The sequence below is a fragment of the Hypomesus transpacificus genome, chromosome 11 (genome assembly GCF_021917145.1).
Source record: "Hypomesus transpacificus isolate Combined female chromosome 11, fHypTra1, whole genome shotgun sequence".
Classification (NCBI taxonomy): Eukaryota; Metazoa; Chordata; class Actinopteri; order Osmeriformes; family Osmeridae; genus Hypomesus; species Hypomesus transpacificus.
In genome coordinates this window covers 1594022-1611204 of record NC_061070.1, presented here as the reverse complement: position 1 = coordinate 1611204, position 17183 = coordinate 1594022, and the positions used below count along the sequence as shown (strand labels likewise).

The window sequence follows — 17183 nt, the reverse complement described above, 5'->3', positions numbered from 1 at the left end:
CTCCCACCTCCTCCTCACCCCAGGTGCGACCAGGGTTTTCCAGCAATTTTTTTGGGGGGAAGTGAAGGGGAGGAAGAAGGGAGGCCTATCGCTCCCCTGCCAGTCACTGACAAGCATCATAGATTAGTGTTGTCAGGTACCAACATTTCAGTAGTCGGTACCAATACCAGTGATATTCCACAGTTCTCTATAACATTTTCAATACCAAATAGGGCTGTACGATTATGGCCAAAATGATAATCACGATTATTTTGATCAATATAGAGATCACGATTAATTATCATGATTATTTGTTGATTTTAACCTAACCTGCCCCCACTGCAAAAAAATAATCTAGGGGAAACACTGCGTGGCTCTTCCACTTTTCTTGTCAACAGCTTTCAGTGGAGCCTCTGCAGCATTAGCTGCTTGTCCAGTGATGCCAATTAAAGGCAGAGTAGGCAAGTTGCACGAAGCTAGCTATTTTAGCGTTTTTTTTACATGATTCAAACCAAAATATCCCACCTCCTCCCTTCAAAGTCAATCCCACAAAACTACAGTAACGAGCATTGAATGGAGGGGCAGAGTGGGCGCAGGTAGGTAGACAGACAGGCAACCCGTCCAATCACTAGTCAGGGTACCCCTTAATGATTGGTAATGTTTATTACAATATTGAGACGCCCACAGATGTCTGAATGATTTCATATTACCGTCAAACCTTTAGATATATTGGTTGCTATCAAGACGTGAAGTTACTTTCGTCAAATATGACAAAAAGCGCTTCTCAACAACATTGCCTACCCTAGCCTTTATGATTTAGATTGTGACTTCACCTTTCCTAGAGACAAAAACCTCATCAAGTGACAAATCTAGCGACTTTTAAGAGAGCCACTAGCAACTTGCGGTGAGATTTTTGTGACAACACTAGCATAGATAAGCCTCAATATGCCCCCTTTCACAACTGCATTTCATCCTACACCACACACAGCCCTATAAGACACACACACAGTCCTATGGGACACACAGCCCAAATAGGACACACACACAGCCCTAAGACACACACCCACTTGGTCAGAGTCCATGGCAGTCTTAGCTAGATCAAATCAAATCAAATTTATTTGTATAGCCCTTTTTACACGCAAGCATGTCACAGAGGGCTTCACATGCGCCCATAGAACTGCCCCTCAGATGAAGATGAAGATGAAGGCAGGGCCTTGCAACCCTAACATGTTAGCTGTTAACCTAGCCCTAAAACAGTGCCCCAGATCTACATGAACAAGCTTATCACAGATAACTTAGAACTACCTGCCTGCTGAGAATGAGCTGGTAGGCTGTCACGTGAAAACAATAATCATTGACACCAGCCATCTGTGGGCTAACGCGTTAGGCACAGTTAGGCAAATGTGTTAACAAGCTAGTCTAAAGTGTTTGCAAGCTAGGCTAACATGTTAGCAAGCTTGTTTATCGAGTTATCCAGTTAGTCTAACATGTTAGTAAGCTAGTCTGTGTGTTGAGAGCAGAGTAGCCGCTGCGTGTATGAGCATATCAGGGCTCCAAGTCTTATCAAATGTTTGGCATGAGATTACCATACCCGTCAACTCTTGGGTGCCAAAATCCAGGAGAAGGGGGTGAATGCATGAGACATGAGAGCCCTGGCATATTCACCTGTCATGTACTACACCTGTACACAAGCAGAGGGGGGGAACCTCAACCCAAATTGGAGACAGCTGAATACTCTACAGCCTTACATTTCTCACAGACTCCCTCAATTTTGGCTCACAATCCATGATGGTAGAAAGCAAGGTTAGCTGAAACACTGCCCACCTGTCAGTCCTCCTGGTCAGACACACAACAAACTTTCCACCCCTCAGCCCAGCCTCTGTCCTCCACCCCTCACCCCAGCCTCTGTCCTTGTCCTCCTCCTCCTCCAGCCCCTCGTACACACACCTCCTCCTGTCTGTCACCCTCCAGCCCCTCATCCAGTCGCTAGCTACATAGCTGGGAGGTATTAATAGTGTGGTCAGGACAGGGAAAATGTCCTGCTGCTATTTAGAGGAGCTAAATAACGCCCTCCACTGATCTCATACCTCTGTACACACACACACACACACAGCAGATGGTACAACATACACACCATCTACCACAGTTTACCCAGTAGAGCCCCCCCCACACACACACACACACAGGTAGTAAAGCCTAGGACAGGTTGATCACATCTCTTTTTTTGTTTTCCATTTATCTGTTTGTCACCAAAATAACCTGTCAGACATAACTGGGCCTCTCATTCCCACAGCCTCCAATCACACTGGGTTTCTCATTCCCACAGCCTCTAATCAAACTGGGCCTCCCATTCCCACAGCCTCCAGTCACACTGGGTTTCTCATTCCCACAGCCTCTAATCAAACTGGGCCTCTCGTTACCACAGCCTCCAATCTCCACATTTTCACATCCTAAGGCTGATTCTCTCTCTTACATTCATCTTTGTGGCAGAAACAATGTCCCCTGTAAATAGACACCCTCTCTGTAGGACTAGTTAAAGGGATGAATTTAACATTTGAGAAGAGAGAGACAGAACTGCAACTGACATTGTTTTGAAGAGCACTCTGTATCTGGGACTATCTAGTTTGAATCCACCTCATCTCTCTACTAACCACTGCATCTACCCTCCCCTCTTTACATTGTCACCTATACAGTATGTATACTTACATACACTAAACCTATATACACACACACTTATTTTACGTGTAATATTATGATCCTGAAACTTAAACACGTGTGGATTCAAAACAAACAATAAAGCCATCCCACTTTTGGTAGCTACATAAACAGCTGTGTTATTAGGCCATCAGGCCAATCACATTCAGCTGAATAAAGGGCAAATATCCCTAAATTATTTCGCTTTAGATGTCTGTATAATTGTTTTGAAACGGAGTGCAGACTGTCAATTCTAACTTCCCTAAATTGCGGCGAAAAACGTCAATATGTGGTTTAACTGTTTTATGCGTAACAGACTCGTGACTCGCGAGGTTTGCGGATGAAAATAAACGTTGCTCTGCAATCTTTCCGTTCCGTCTACAGCCCCTACCACGTGCCCCTGTCATGCAAACCGTCGACCTAGTGTGGCGATTCCATCAATAGTTAAATAAATACACGTTAAATCGCTTAATTTGAAAAAAAATTATCGTTCAAATGACTAAAGTTTGATACGATACGAGCCGTGTCTGTGTAAAAAACACGGAACTGCGAGTAACCTCTGGATTAACCGTGGCTTTCACCCTCCTAAAGTTGCCCTACATTTCTTCTCAGATGCAGATCACCCCCGCGCCAACAACTCGTGTGGATGAATGTTTCATCCACGGCGGAGTCGATTTAAAGGTCTCTACGATAAGGGAAACTAATACTCTTTATTATTTAAGCAAGTTGAATTAGTCAACTATTCACCCTTTATGACATTCAAGTTAAAAAGTTTCTGATGCTGGTAAATACAACACGTCGATAGATACACGTCATTACTACGACGGTTGTTAGTTTTTTTTTAACACAGCTACATTATCAATAAAAATAACGACAACTAAGAATTTGAATCATTAGTTGCCTGACCCGCAAAAAAAAACAAAAAACAGGCGTTCAGGAATGAAACATTTTTTATGAAGCAGCCGCATTCCCTAGCGCACAATCTAAACATTCGATGTTCCGACCATTTAAAATAGTTTGAAAAGGTGAGGCCATCACACACGGATACAACCATGACCAGTAATACATTGTAACAGTGTCACAAGATTCGTAGCACAGAACTGGTAACATTGTTGCCAAATTCTCGATGACAAAAGAAGTTTGCTGTAGCTGGCGCTAGCCCAGTAGCTAACCAGACACATGGACGAGTTACGTTGGAGCTGAACAACATTAAAGCAAAAATTAATAACAAGGCTCAACAATCTAAAGTATCATTCAGACACTCAGCAACAACACGACCGACATTCAATCGACCGAGCCTCAAAGAACGGAAGCGTGGCTGTAGCCTGCACGCTGTCTCTTACCATGCTGCCTGCTTTATCTCTGTCGGACAGACACTTACAGTAACACGCACGCCTATTCAGAATACACCAAAGCATTGACAATACACAATTAAGATAAACTACCGAACAAAAACACGTTTATAAAGTACTTACATTCATACACGCAATGCCTTTAAAGCGGAGCGGTTGCTGTGGTGTGTACTGTTCGGTCCGTCTAGCTGCACAATGTCAGAGATCAGTTCAGCAGCTGCTTCCTCCGTGCACGCAGCGCGCAGATCACGCCGCACAGCAACGCTACCAAACCCCTTTGCCGTTGCCAAGGCAACACACACCACTTCAGCCAATCATAGCCCCTCCCTTTCCATCTCCCCTGGCAACTGCCGCAGCGCAGAAGCACAGTGACCGCGCACGCACGCGGCTGTTCTGGCTCGCATTGCTTTTTATACTTGAGTCCTCATAGCCCAGATTTATGGCGAATCGTGGTGTGCTTTTCAGGGCAACCTTATTTTTTCATTGGTGTTGCCCCACATTCAACAAAAACGCAAATGAGAAAACCCGACATGACTGGACGAAAGTGTTTGTGGAGGGAGAGGGCTGACGCCATGGTGAAGAGAGCCTGTTGTCTTAATGTGGACATTCCCAACAGTTAGCAGGAAGATCTTGTATGACAAGGTTAAGTTAGCCACTTAATTGGACTGATACTTGGTACATAATCCCCAGCTCAGATGTGCGGTGTGTGTAAAAATCTCCACATGTCATTCCTCTAGACTGACTGGTATCTTAACTGAAGAGTATTCACACCCACATGTGACTGTGTCACTGTGGTGATAGCTCAGTGTTGACCTGTTGTTATTGTAGCTCTCTACAGTAAGAAACGAACCCTCCAATACAAAGACTGACAAACAGTCAGACTGGCAGTCTGGTTGACTATCAGACTGACCCAGACTGTAGACCTCTCTCTTCTGTCCTCTACTCAGTTCATGTTCCTTGAAATGGTACCACTCAGTCAGTTTTCATATCCTCCTACTGCCCAGCCACTAAACACACACATACACACACAAATGCTCGCACACACACACACACTGTTCCTGCTTCCCTGACTCAACTGGTTTAACTGGATCTCCAGTCAGTTTTGCAGTCAACAAAACAGCACTGATCCTTCTGTTATCTTTTTTAGCTGAATGCAAGAATATACTACTCACCTGTGTATGTGTGTTGTGCATGCATCCCTGGCCCCTAATCCATAGCCCCTGTTCTCATAGTCTCCAGGCCCATACCCCCCTAGTCTCTTGAACCCTAGTCCCATAGTCCCCTAGTCTCCTGGCCCCTAGTCCCCTGGCCCATAGTCTCCTGGCCCCTAGTCTCCTAGTATCCTGGCCCCTAGTCTCCTGGCCCCTAGTCTCCTAGTCCCTTAGTCTCCTGGCCCCTTGTCTCCAAGTCCCCTAATTTCCTGGCCCCTAGTCCCCTAGTCTCCTTGTTCCCTACACTGTAAAAAAAAAAAACAGCTAGGACGCCAGATTACAACCATTAATTTACGGTAAAAAAAAAGTTTTTCATTAAAATTAATTCACCTTAAAATAATTGTACTTTTCCAGTATCAAATGTGTGCACAACACACACCATCCAGATGCTGTAATCTGTACTCAGATGCTACAAATATACCCCGACACATGAAATTTCAACTATAGAGCTGGCTACCTGTATGAATTGGAGAATATTATATCTTGCTTTGATATTGACTGGTGCATGCTGGGATTGCATGACGTCAACTACCCAAGCTCAATTCACAATTCAAGGTTCCTATGTCTAAACCAAAAATGTATTTTATGTTATTAAGTTATCTGTCCGTGGGATGAAAGTAAATATCAGCAAAATAACTGATAAAATAGTTAATTTTGATAAAGTGAAGTTGTGTGTTTTAACAGAAATTCTTTGTGAAAATTGTATCAATATTTGTAAAAAAAAAATGAAATTTTAGTGTATTTTTAAGTAACAACAGCTGTAATTCTTATGTAAAGTTATACATTTACAGTTTGCCATTGTCTTTCTATCTGCATTTCCTGTAATTCAGATATACAGAAAAAAACATGTATAATTTACAGAAAAAGTGCGGTATTTTTTTTTTTACAGTGTAGTCTCCTGGCGACCTTTGTCTCTCCCTCCGTCTCTCTGTCTCTCCCTGTCTCTCCCTCTCTCTCTGTCTGTCCCTCTGTCTCTCCCTCTATCTCTCTGTCTCTTTCTCTGTCTCTCCCTCTGTCTCTCCCTCCCTCTGTCTCTCTTTCTGTCTCTCCCTGTCTCTCCCTCTGTCTCTCCCCCCATCTCTCTCTCTGTCTCTCTCTCTGTCTCTCCCGCCATCTCTGTCTCTCTCTCTGTCTCTCTCTCTGTCTCTCCCCCCATCTCTGTCTCTCTCTCTGTCTCTCTCTCTGTCTCTCTCTCTGTCTCTCTCTCTGTCTCTCCCGCCATCTCTGTCTCTCTCTCTGTCTCTCTCTCTGTCTCTCTCTCTGTCTCTCCCCCCATCTCTGTCTCTCTCTCTGTCTCTCTCTCTGTCTCTCTCTCTGTCTCCATGCTGTGTTCCTCTCTGAAGCGTCTCTGCTCAGCTTTCAGCGTGCTGGTGAGAGGAGCCACAGCCAGGCTGTTGTCCCTGGAGCAAGGAGACCAGGACAGGCTCAGGATCTCTGGAGAGGCCACGGTGTGTTATTGTGAGTGTGTGTGTTAATGTGTGTGTGTGGGTGTGTGTGTATACATGTGTGTGTTTGTGTGTATATATGTGTGTGTATACATGTGTGTGTGTGTGCAGGAGGCCTGCTGCTTTAATGGACCATAAATCAGCACGGTCCGGCTGCTCTACTGAGACTCACTCAGGCGGAAAATGAATCAGGTCGTTTTTACGAAGCGCAAGTGTCCAGACTCTCACCCTCTCCTGCTGCCGGACGATAAGGAAACACACACCCACACACATGTATCACATCCACACGTAACACACACACAACCACACTCACACACTTACCACTCTATTCAAACCAGCCATGCAGCTCATAAAACACTCCATTAACAAGCAGCCCTGCTAGTCCATTACTCTACGTCCTGTCTCCACTCAGTGAGTACACCTTACTGATCTGAACACACACGCACACACAGGTTTTGTGCAGACATGCATGACTTGATTCATGAACAAACACACACACAACAGCTCAACTGTAGGCCCCCTCCTACAGCTGATTACAGTTTAAACATCAAGACATCTTTTTCAAGTATGCTGAATGGAAATTACAGCACACGCATTCCCCCACAAACACACACACATTCTCAGTGATGTAGATAAGGCCCTCAAGGGCGACAGGCTGGGTAAACAACTGCTGTTTGCCTCCAGAGGAAACCTGCTGGAGGGAGAGGAGAGGAGACCTGCTGGAGGGAGAGGAGACCTGCTGGAGGGAGAGGAGACCTGCTGGAGGGAGAGGAGACCTGCTGGAGGGAGAGGAGACCTGCTGGAGGGAGAGGAGAGGAGACCTGCTGGAGGGAGAGGAGACCTGCTGGAGGGAGAGGAGAGGAGACCTGCTGGAGGGAGAGGAGACCTGCTGGAGGGAGAGGAGAGGAGACCTGCTGGAGGGAGAGGAGACCTGCTAGAGGGAGAGGAGACCTGCTGGAGGGAGAGGAGAGGAGACCTGCTGGAGGGAGAGGAGACCTGCTGGAGGGAGAGGAGACCTGCTGGAGGGAGAGGAGACCTGCTGGAGGGAGAGGAGACCTGCTGGAGGGAGAGGAGAGGAGACCTGCTGGAGGGAGAGGAGACCTGCCTTGAGGGAGAAGCAGCTACTCAGGAGTTAGTAATGACTGGACCAATGACAGCTGGACCAATGACAAGTTCTCTACTAACTCACTGTCGACCTTCCACTGCTGTACTTCAGCTCAAAGTTCAGTTTTAACTGTGCTAGGGCAATCCAATAACTGTTGAGTAATCAGCCTAGCCCAGCCCCAGCCTCAGCCCCAGCCCTATTCCCAGCCCCAGCCCTATCCCCAGCCTCATCCCCAGCCCCAGCCTAGCAGGTTGAGCTGGAAGGTGTTTACCTACCGAAGCAGCTCTTGTTTGAGCAGCCGTTTTTCCTCATGAATGTGACCAACAGGCCCAGAGTGTCTCTTATCTGGCCCCGATAAAGCCCTACTCCAGCCAGGCTGTAAACCACTCAGCAGAGACAGACTCAAATATAAACAAACAATCCTCCTGTCATTCTCTATTGATTCATTTCATTGTACACTGTTCACTGTGCAAACTGTCTTGGGGGTCCACATCTACCTGCAGCACCTCAGTCTTCAGGCAGACCCCCTTTTGAGAACAATTAACATCACTAGCTTCACCCGGGTTCTGACGGCCTACACTGCTTATCTGTCGGTGACTGAAGCACATATCAGCAGTGAACTTTGTCTCCTCTCCTGCCCTGCGTGCAGCAGCCTGTGTGTGTCTGAGCTGGGGTACCTAACAGCCCACTGAGCTCCCAACCAGCCTGTGAGAGCTGAGAGCTCCAGCACACAACCTCAGGGACAACCAGGTTAGCACACTTATCACAACCTCAGGGACAACCAGGTTAGCACACTGATCACAGCCTCAGGGACAACCAGGTTAGCACACTGATCACAACCTCAGGGACAACCAGGTTAGCACACTGATCACAACCTCAGGGACAACCAGGTTAGCGCATTGATCCCTGGCGATACTGTTCGCATTTACGCTGTTCCTCCCTGGTAATGACTGGAACGGACCCACAAATAAACACAAAGTCTGCTGAGTGTGTGTGTGTCTGCTGAATGTGTGTGTGTCTGCTATGTGTGTGTGTCTACTGTGTGTGTGTGTCTGCCAAGTGTATGTGTGTGACAGCTGTGTTCTTGGCACTGCCAGGGATAATACACAAGTTTCTCTCTATTGTTTTATGACAGAGTTTCTGTGTGTAAAATGTCTAATTATTGTTTCTGGGTCAGGGTTACAAGGCAGGGTCAGGGGTCAGGATTAGAAGGCAAGGTCAGGGGTCAAGGTTAGAAGGTAGGGTCAGGGTTCAGGGTTAGGCAGGGTCAGGGATAGAAGGCAGGATCAGGGGTCAGCGTTAATAGGCAGGGTCAGGGTTAGAAGGCAGGGTCAGGGGTCAAGGTTAGAAGGCAGGGTCAGGGTTAGAAGGCAGGATCAGGGGTCAGCGTTAATAGGCAGGGTCAGGGTTAGAAGGCAGGGTCAGGGATAAAAGGCAGGGTCAGCGTTAGAAGGCAGGGCCAGGGTTAGAAGGCAGGGTCAGGGTTAGAAGGCAGGGTCAGGGTTAGAAGGCAGGGTCAGGGATAGAAGGCAGGGTCAGTGTTAGAAGGCAGGGTCAGGGATAGAAGGCAGGATCAGGGGTCAGCGTTAATAGGCAGGGTCAGGGTTAGAAGGCAGGGTCAGGGGTCAAGGTTAGAAGGCAGGGTCAGGGTTAGAAGGCAGGATCAGGGGTCAGCGTTAATAGGCAGGGTCAGGGTTAGAAGGCAGGGTCAGGGATGAAAGGCAGGGTCAGCGTTAGAAGGCAGGGCCAGGGTTAGAAGGCAGGGTCAGGGTTAGAAGGCAGGGTCAGGGTTAGAAGGCAGGGTCAGGGATAGAAGGCAGGGTCAGTGTTAGAAGGCAGGGTCAGGGTTAGAAGGCAGGGCCAGGGGTCAGGGATGAAAGGCATGGTCAGGGTTAGAAGGCAGGATCAGGGGTTAGGGTTAAAAGGCAGGGTCAGGGGTCAGGGATAGAAGGCGGGGTCAGGGTTAGAACGTAGGGTCAGGGTTAGGCAGGGTCAGGGGTCAGGGATAGAAGGCAGGGTCCTTGGTCCTCCTGAATCCTCCTGGGTCCTCCTGGGTCCGGAGTTCTCCTGGGTCCTCCTGAGTCCTCCTGAATCGTCCTGGGTCGTCCTGGGTCCTCCTGTGTCCTCCTGAATCCTCCTGGGTCGTCCTGGGTCCTCCTGAGTCCTCCTGAGTCCTCTTGGGTCCTCCTGGGTCCTGTGTCCTCCTGAGTCCTCCTGAGTCCTCCTGAGTCCTCCTGAGTCTTCCTGAGTCTTCCTGAGTCCTGGCTACTCCTGAGTCCTGGGTCCTCCTGGGTCCTCCTGGGTCCTCCTGGGTCCTCCTGTGTCCTCCTGAATCCTCCTGGGTCCTCCTGGGTCCTCCTGAGTCCTCCTGATTCCTCCTGAGTCCTCCTGAGTCCTCCTGATTCCTCCTGATTCCTCCTGAGTCCTCCTGAGTCCTCCTGAGTCCTCCTGATTCCTCCTGAGTCCTCCTGGGTCCCCCTGAGTCCTGGGTCCTCCTGGGTCCTCCTGGGTCCTCCTGGGTCCTCCAGTGCAGCTGCAGACATCAGGGCCATCTGCCCCTCAGTCTCAGAGTCTGTTCCTGTACAGTGGATAGTGGGTCCCTGGGGCGGGTGAGCCCATGGGGCGGGTGGGGGTGGTGGGGAGACAGGTGGGTGGGGGACAGGAAGGAGTGTCAGGGGATTGTGTTCTCTGTCTCCAAGCAACGGCCTTCAACTTTCTTGGTTTGGGTGGCATGATGGTCCTGACTGGTGCGGCTAACCTCCCCTTTCACCCCTTTATCTCTCTTTACCACTCTCTCTCTTTCTGTCCCTCTCTCCTTCCTCCTCTCTCTCTCCCTCCGTCCTTCCTTCCCTCCCTCACTCACTCTCTCCCCCTCACTTACACTCACTCTCTCTCTCTCCCATCCCTCTCTCCCTTACTCTCTCTCCCATCCCTCTTTCCCTCTGTCTCTCTCCCTTCACTCTCTCCCTTGCTTTCTCTCACCCCCCTTTACTCTCTCTATCCCTCTGCATGTCCCAATTATGTTAATGAGCCATCTGCCATCTCTGGAGAAGCCCACCAATCAGGGGAGGGGCCAGGCACGGGCCAGGGAGGGACCATGAAGGGGCGGAGCTTCCAGACAAAGACAACAAGCTTGCTGTGTCTGCAGTGTCTCTCAGCAGACTCAGCCCTGACACACCAAGCAGCTCTGTGTGACTGTGTGTGTGCCTGTGTGTGTGCTTGGATAAGCGTGTGTTTGTGGGGCCATCTGCATGTGTGCTGTGTGTTTGTGTGCCTGTGTGTTTGTGTGTGTGGACAGTGCTGCCACCTGCATGTCAGTGTCAGTGAGTTTCTGGTTACAAAAGGGCTGTTGATCAGCTGCAGGAGAGATGGGCAGCCCAGAGAACAGTGTCTCTATGAACACAGCACCCTTTCTCCCTCTTTATCTCCCTCTCTCTCCCCCTATCTATCTCTCTCTTTTCTTCTATGTCTCTCTATCTCTCTCTCTTCATCTCTGGCTCTCCATCTCTCTCTCTCCCTCTCTCTCTCTCTGTCTCTCTCCTTCTTTGTCTCTATATCTCTCTACCACTATCTCCCTCTCTGTCTCTCTCTCCCTCTCTGTCTCTCTATCTACCTCTCTCTCCCCCATCTATCTCTCTCTCTACCACTCTCTCCATCTCTGTCTCTCTATCTCCCTCTATAACCCCATCTCTCTCTCTCCTTCTCTCTACTTACGTCTCTCTCTATGTCTCTCTCCCTCTCTCTCCTCTCTGTCCCTCTCTCTTTCCCTCGGTCTCTCTACTCTCTTGCTCTCTCTTTCTCTCTCTCTTGAAAGTTGAGGTACCTCCACCAGTGACCCTACACAGCAGGACTGTTATAACATTAATGTGACTGTAAGGGCAGAGCAAGGACAGAAGGGTGGGGTAAGATGGAAGGGGGCGGGGCATGGCTGAGGGGGCGAGAGAAGGCTGTTATTGGACTGAATCCGAATTCAACATGTATCTTATCTGCCGATAAGGCCGGGCACTTCAGCCAATCCACAGCCACCAGCCAAGGCTCGATCAACCTTCTGTTGCCACTGGATACCAGGCTGGTTACCAAGCCAACATACATGTCTCACCAACATCTGAATGTTGGGAACACAGCGATCTGTTGTCAGTGTGGCCTTTTGGTTCACCACAACTGACACCACAATGCAGCTGCTTATGGGTTGTCACGGGTAGAGTAGGGGTTGTGAGGATCATGTGACTTTCCTATGAGGTTTTCTTTTGACGCTTTCCACAAACCATAACTCTAATAAAAATAAAAATAAATGTTTTTACACACAAAACCAGCGAGAATATAGGAGGAGTCCCAGGAGGACCCAGGAGGACCCAGGATCCAGCCTGGATCGATCTATTACAGAGTGTTGTGTGTGCTGGAACCAGCACTTGTGGAACCAACCATGGGACCAAAGTCCCCTCCCCTGGGTTGGGGGCATGGCTTGCGACCCCACAGACAAACGCTATAATAGGTCAACAGTAGCAGACACGCTGCACAGATGGCCCTGAACTGGGGGCTACGGGGACTGGAGGGGGCTATGGGGGCTGGAGGGGGCTATGGGGGCTGGATGAAGTTATGGGTGTTGGAGGGGAGGTGGGCTATGGGGGCTGGAGGGGCGGTGAGGGTGGCTACACGCGCTGGAGGGGTGGTGAGGGGGGTGATGGGGGCTGGAGGGGTGGTGAGGGGGCTGATGGGCCAAAGCCGTCACCACACATTGGATACTTAAATAAAGCCACATCATGGTAAGGCTCTAATGTGCACAAACACAAGCTCATAGATCATTTCATAGATGTGGATACTGGAGAATTCAATTACAAGTTCAAGTTCAAGGTACACAGAACAACACAAGGTCAGACTGGGCACTGAAATTCTTAAGACAAGACAACGCAAGCACCTGGCATAACATAATATATAAGTACACATAACATAATTTACGTCTATGCTGAGTTTAAATAAGTGAAACTTCCTAAATATACAGATAGCAATAAATAATCGACTATACTAACCCTAATACTAAAACTCCCTAAATATACAAATAACAATAAATAATACACTATACTAACTCTAAATGCACATAATACCTATTACAACCCTATAACCTATTCTAACCCAGGTGGAGTACATCACAATAGTGCAAAATTGCAGATCAGTGAATATGTCAATGACCATACAGCAGCCTGATGGCGAAGTACAGTGAGGTACAGTAGTGCAATGTTACTGATAGTGCAACCAGTAGCTGAAAGTGACAGTGTATAAGTGACTAGTGTGAATGCTGTCATGAAGATAACTTCTCCGTGTATATTGGTGGAAGTCATGAAAGTGTTTGTGTGCTTCCGTGTGCACTCGAAGGTTACATAAAACAGCATGACACATGCTTCTGTTGTCATGGTAGCAGCCTAAGGGTTATGTGTCTCACTGCTCTGGACAGAATAGGAAAGGGGAGGAAGATGAAAGGAGGAGGAGAGGAGGAGGATTGGGGAGGAGATAGACGATAAGCTACCAGTCACTGTCTGGAAACACCTCAGAAGATACACCACATCCTGACACACACAAAGGTTCTGCAGCTCTGCTACCCAGGTCACATGACACGCTCTCCACTCACACACTTCCTGTCCTTCCAGAGAGATGCACTCCGGAGACAGGTTTCAAAAGAGGCCTGGCCCCTTTTTAGTCAATAAGTGCATTTGCCACCATGTTTTAAAGTAATTTCTGGTATAATATTGTTAACTGTTGTGTAGGTCCCAGGTCTAAACGCCCTCCCCACATGCTTGTTCCATAAAAACGTTCAAAACAGCTGGGATTAAAGTCCCAAACTTGACTTGAATTCACTTAATAATTCAATCAGGGCTTAAGAGGTCCTATAAAAGCTAATTCTAGTTCACGCAATCTAACACATTTTAGTCAGGTTCAAGCAGTAGATATTTACAGGTGGACGCTGTACTTAAGCAGCCCGAGAGGTAGAACATGGATCATATCAATCCAACATGGCAGAAAACTATTTTCACAGCCACGAGACCCTCCCTGAAAGTATGTTCTCTTTAAGCTGGGAACAATTACATTTCTCTCATCCACCACCTCATCAAAACAAAATGATACACCGGGACTGACTTGACATACGTAAGTTGATGTCCTTCTGAATAGACCTTAACATTGATTCAAAAACCATACACCCACTAAACACTAAGTTTCCCTTTTTGTCATTGGTATAAATAAAAACAGTTGACCAATACATTACAGTAACCAATAACTTTTTAACATGGTTTTTGCATCGGGAAAATATAAGATAGAGGTTTGAATTTAGGTTAGTTTTTGGAATTGTGCTGTTAACTATTTATGTAGGGATCGTTTTAGGTGCTGAAGAAAAAAGTGTTAGAACCATACCCAGACCCCCTACATTAGCTATGATCATTCTATTGGCATAATTAGAAAGATGCATTTTATGTAGCATCAGCATAAACGTTGATATCACATATATACTTGATTGAGATCATTGTTCAGCTATCAAATAATGACAGGACTGTGTGTGTGTGTGTACAAATTAAAATAGGTTTAGTTTCCCACGATCAGAGAAAGAAGATATGTTTACTTTTTTAGAAGCGAATTCGCTTTTACAACTGATATTCAGCTGCTTTTCACAGGGGCTGGCTCGCAAACAGAACAACAATATCAAGTGGATATTGTCAGAAGTATTAATCTATCAAGCATTGCACAGTCAGTCGGTGAACAAGTTTAAGAAATCTTTATTGCTTGTGGCCGGCCCACAAGGAGACAAAACATCACACCCCATTGTGCTACAAGTTTGTCCGCTAGCATGTTGCGCTAGCTAGCTATTTAAGCAGAACCGCTCTTTACAGTCATTGGTTAAGACAAAGGCATGCAAATGTTCCATTGCTCTTCTTCATTGGCTCCTTGCATAGACCTGGCGCGCGCGCGCGTGTGCGTGCGTGTTTGAGTGTGTGCGTGTGTGTGCCTTTTGACCCCTGTAAGCTTGACCACATGATTCACCCAACACAGATAAGGCCAGACATCTTTTATGGCCTCTCCAGTAAGAGAGAGTGGTCAGCCCAGGTCACCTTGTTTACGTATGCCGCATGTCACCCAAAGTCCAGATTTGGGGGTAGGCTTCTCTCTACACACAAGGAATGCTGAACACAGAATCATTCTTATACAGGATAAATGTGTTACATCTTCAATTTCTCCAACAGATATACTTTCAGCATAGATAAGTGAATTTTGTTTGATAAATTACTGTGTGAAAACTGCCAGCGCATTGCAAATGTACAGGTGCTGTATGGTGAATTAGGCCTACAATTATGACAACTGGCTCAACCATTGTGCATGTAATGACTTACGTTATGAACTAAATGTTTAGATGTTTGTGGTGGTAAGACAATTTACAGTTTTTCACAATTGCTAAAACACTAAACCCCATTATCTGAATCAAATGTTCAGTGGCCTAAACCCATTTGTCAAATCAGACACTATTTTGGCACAACTCTAAACACATTCTTATTCACTAATAGTGTTGGGGTAGTTACTCAAAAAAAGTCTTTTTTCAAAACTGTAAACCTAAAACCAAATATTCAAACTCAATTTCCAAAACCTCTGACTCTTCTGGCAAAATCAAACACTCGCTCCTAAACCACGTAACCTGTGCTCAAAATCAAACTATGCTTTCAGATCATAAACACAACCAATCAATATATAAACACTATAGAGCAATCATCAGACACAGCACAAAAAAATGGAGAACACAGGATCCAGGGAATGTAGTTACATGTAAAGAAGAATTTGTTTATGTTTACACAGTAAATTAATTTACTGTAGTAATACAGTTTTTTCCGATTGCTTAGACACAATAATAACACACACAGTGGCGGCTGGTCAATAAAGGGCGCTAGGGCGCCGCCCTCCCTGGTGAAAAGTGTTTTAGATTTTTGTTTTTCATGTAATATATTTTCTTAACAACAACTACTCATTTTAAGCATTACTGTGTTGAAAATACACAATAAAGTATTGTGTATATATATAGAAAAATTCTGTTTTGGGATAAATTTACTTAATGCTCGACATCTGGGGCGCTAGAAAAAGCGTCCATCGAAACGCCTACCAACCTGCTGGGGATAGGTGAATAGGGGTTATGCGGAGCGCTCAGCGTTCGAACCGGAAAACAGATGTAATCGTTTCCGCTTCTCACTTCTGTACACATCTGCAGGCTAGGTGATCAAAATAACTTATATTGACAGGGAAGTTCAAGGATTTTGTAAGTTGTATTACTCTCTACATTAGGCTAAGTGTGACAGGAATAAAGTGATGAGTTCATATAACATTATAATAGCCTAACGTTAGACCGTTTCCCAGGAGGTAGCACTAACGCTAGCTCTATTAACTACAACGTTACAGTAGGCTACATAGCTACACAAATAGTGCTAAGTTATCAATTAAATATATGAATTCAGCAAATTAATTTAACAAGCACATTTTAATTTAGTGTCATATCCATATCATTATTCTGGTTTCTATAGCTAGGACCTACCGTTCGTAGAAGGAATTACGTTTACTAGCCTACTACTAGGCCAAAAAAACGTTAGTTAGCAGGTGTATAAGATTACGCTACCGACAAAATTGACCTGTAAATAAATACTGTCACACTGGTAGTTGTTGCAGTTGATTGCCAAACACTGTATTATTTGAGACCACTTGGACTTCTACAGGTACAGTCTTCGTTTGACTGTTTTAATCGTCTGCGAGCAACAAAAAAAAGGCTAAACTACTGATAGCATACAAGTCTAAACTAACTAGCTTACTGTCATGTTAGCAAACACAATCGCTATATCCGGTGCCATTAGCAAAAGCTACATAATACCTTCATAATTATGAATAAAGGAGGAGGCATAAAACGTAAATACTTTGCCTAACAGTGTACTCGGGGCTCTGGAAGTCCGTTTGGCAATCCTGTGTACATGGGAAATTGTATTTAAGGGTAGCTGCTTTAAACACCGGCTATACTAGGTGGCCTTTGCTGTGTTTACCTCAAAAGCGGCCGGCCGGAAGTAGTTACATCTGTTTTGTAGAACCCGGAAGACTGTTGCACATTACTCCTATTGCTGACCGTAGCTAACAAGAAACACATTTAGCCAATCAGCGTCCTCAAAAAAAGGACGCTGGAATTAGCGCCCCAAGCAGAGTTAGAGTATATAAGTGATTTTGCGACTGTAGGGCCTACTTAACGTTATTGAAAATGAATGACTCCGGACCGGATTTCAGACGTTCTCATTTCTCAAATTCTGTCAGATATCCTCTCCAAAATCCTTTTGAGAGGAGAACTTTAGTGGAGAAAATAAAAATAAAAGAGGTTGACCTAACCTGACATCAA

General features: G+C 46.3%; 1 protein-coding gene across 1 annotated transcript in view; it reads right to left on the bottom strand.

Moving 5' to 3' along the window:
• foxn2a (forkhead box N2a) overlaps positions 1-4317 on the bottom strand; it is a 42749-nt gene extending 38432 nt beyond the window's left edge. Inside the window, exon 1 of the mRNA XM_047029112.1 lies at positions 4149-4317. The gene's annotated coding sequence lies outside the window, so the exon portion shown is untranslated. The remainder of the gene's footprint in view (positions 1-4148) is intronic.
• Positions 4318-17183: the final 12866 nt, after the last annotated feature.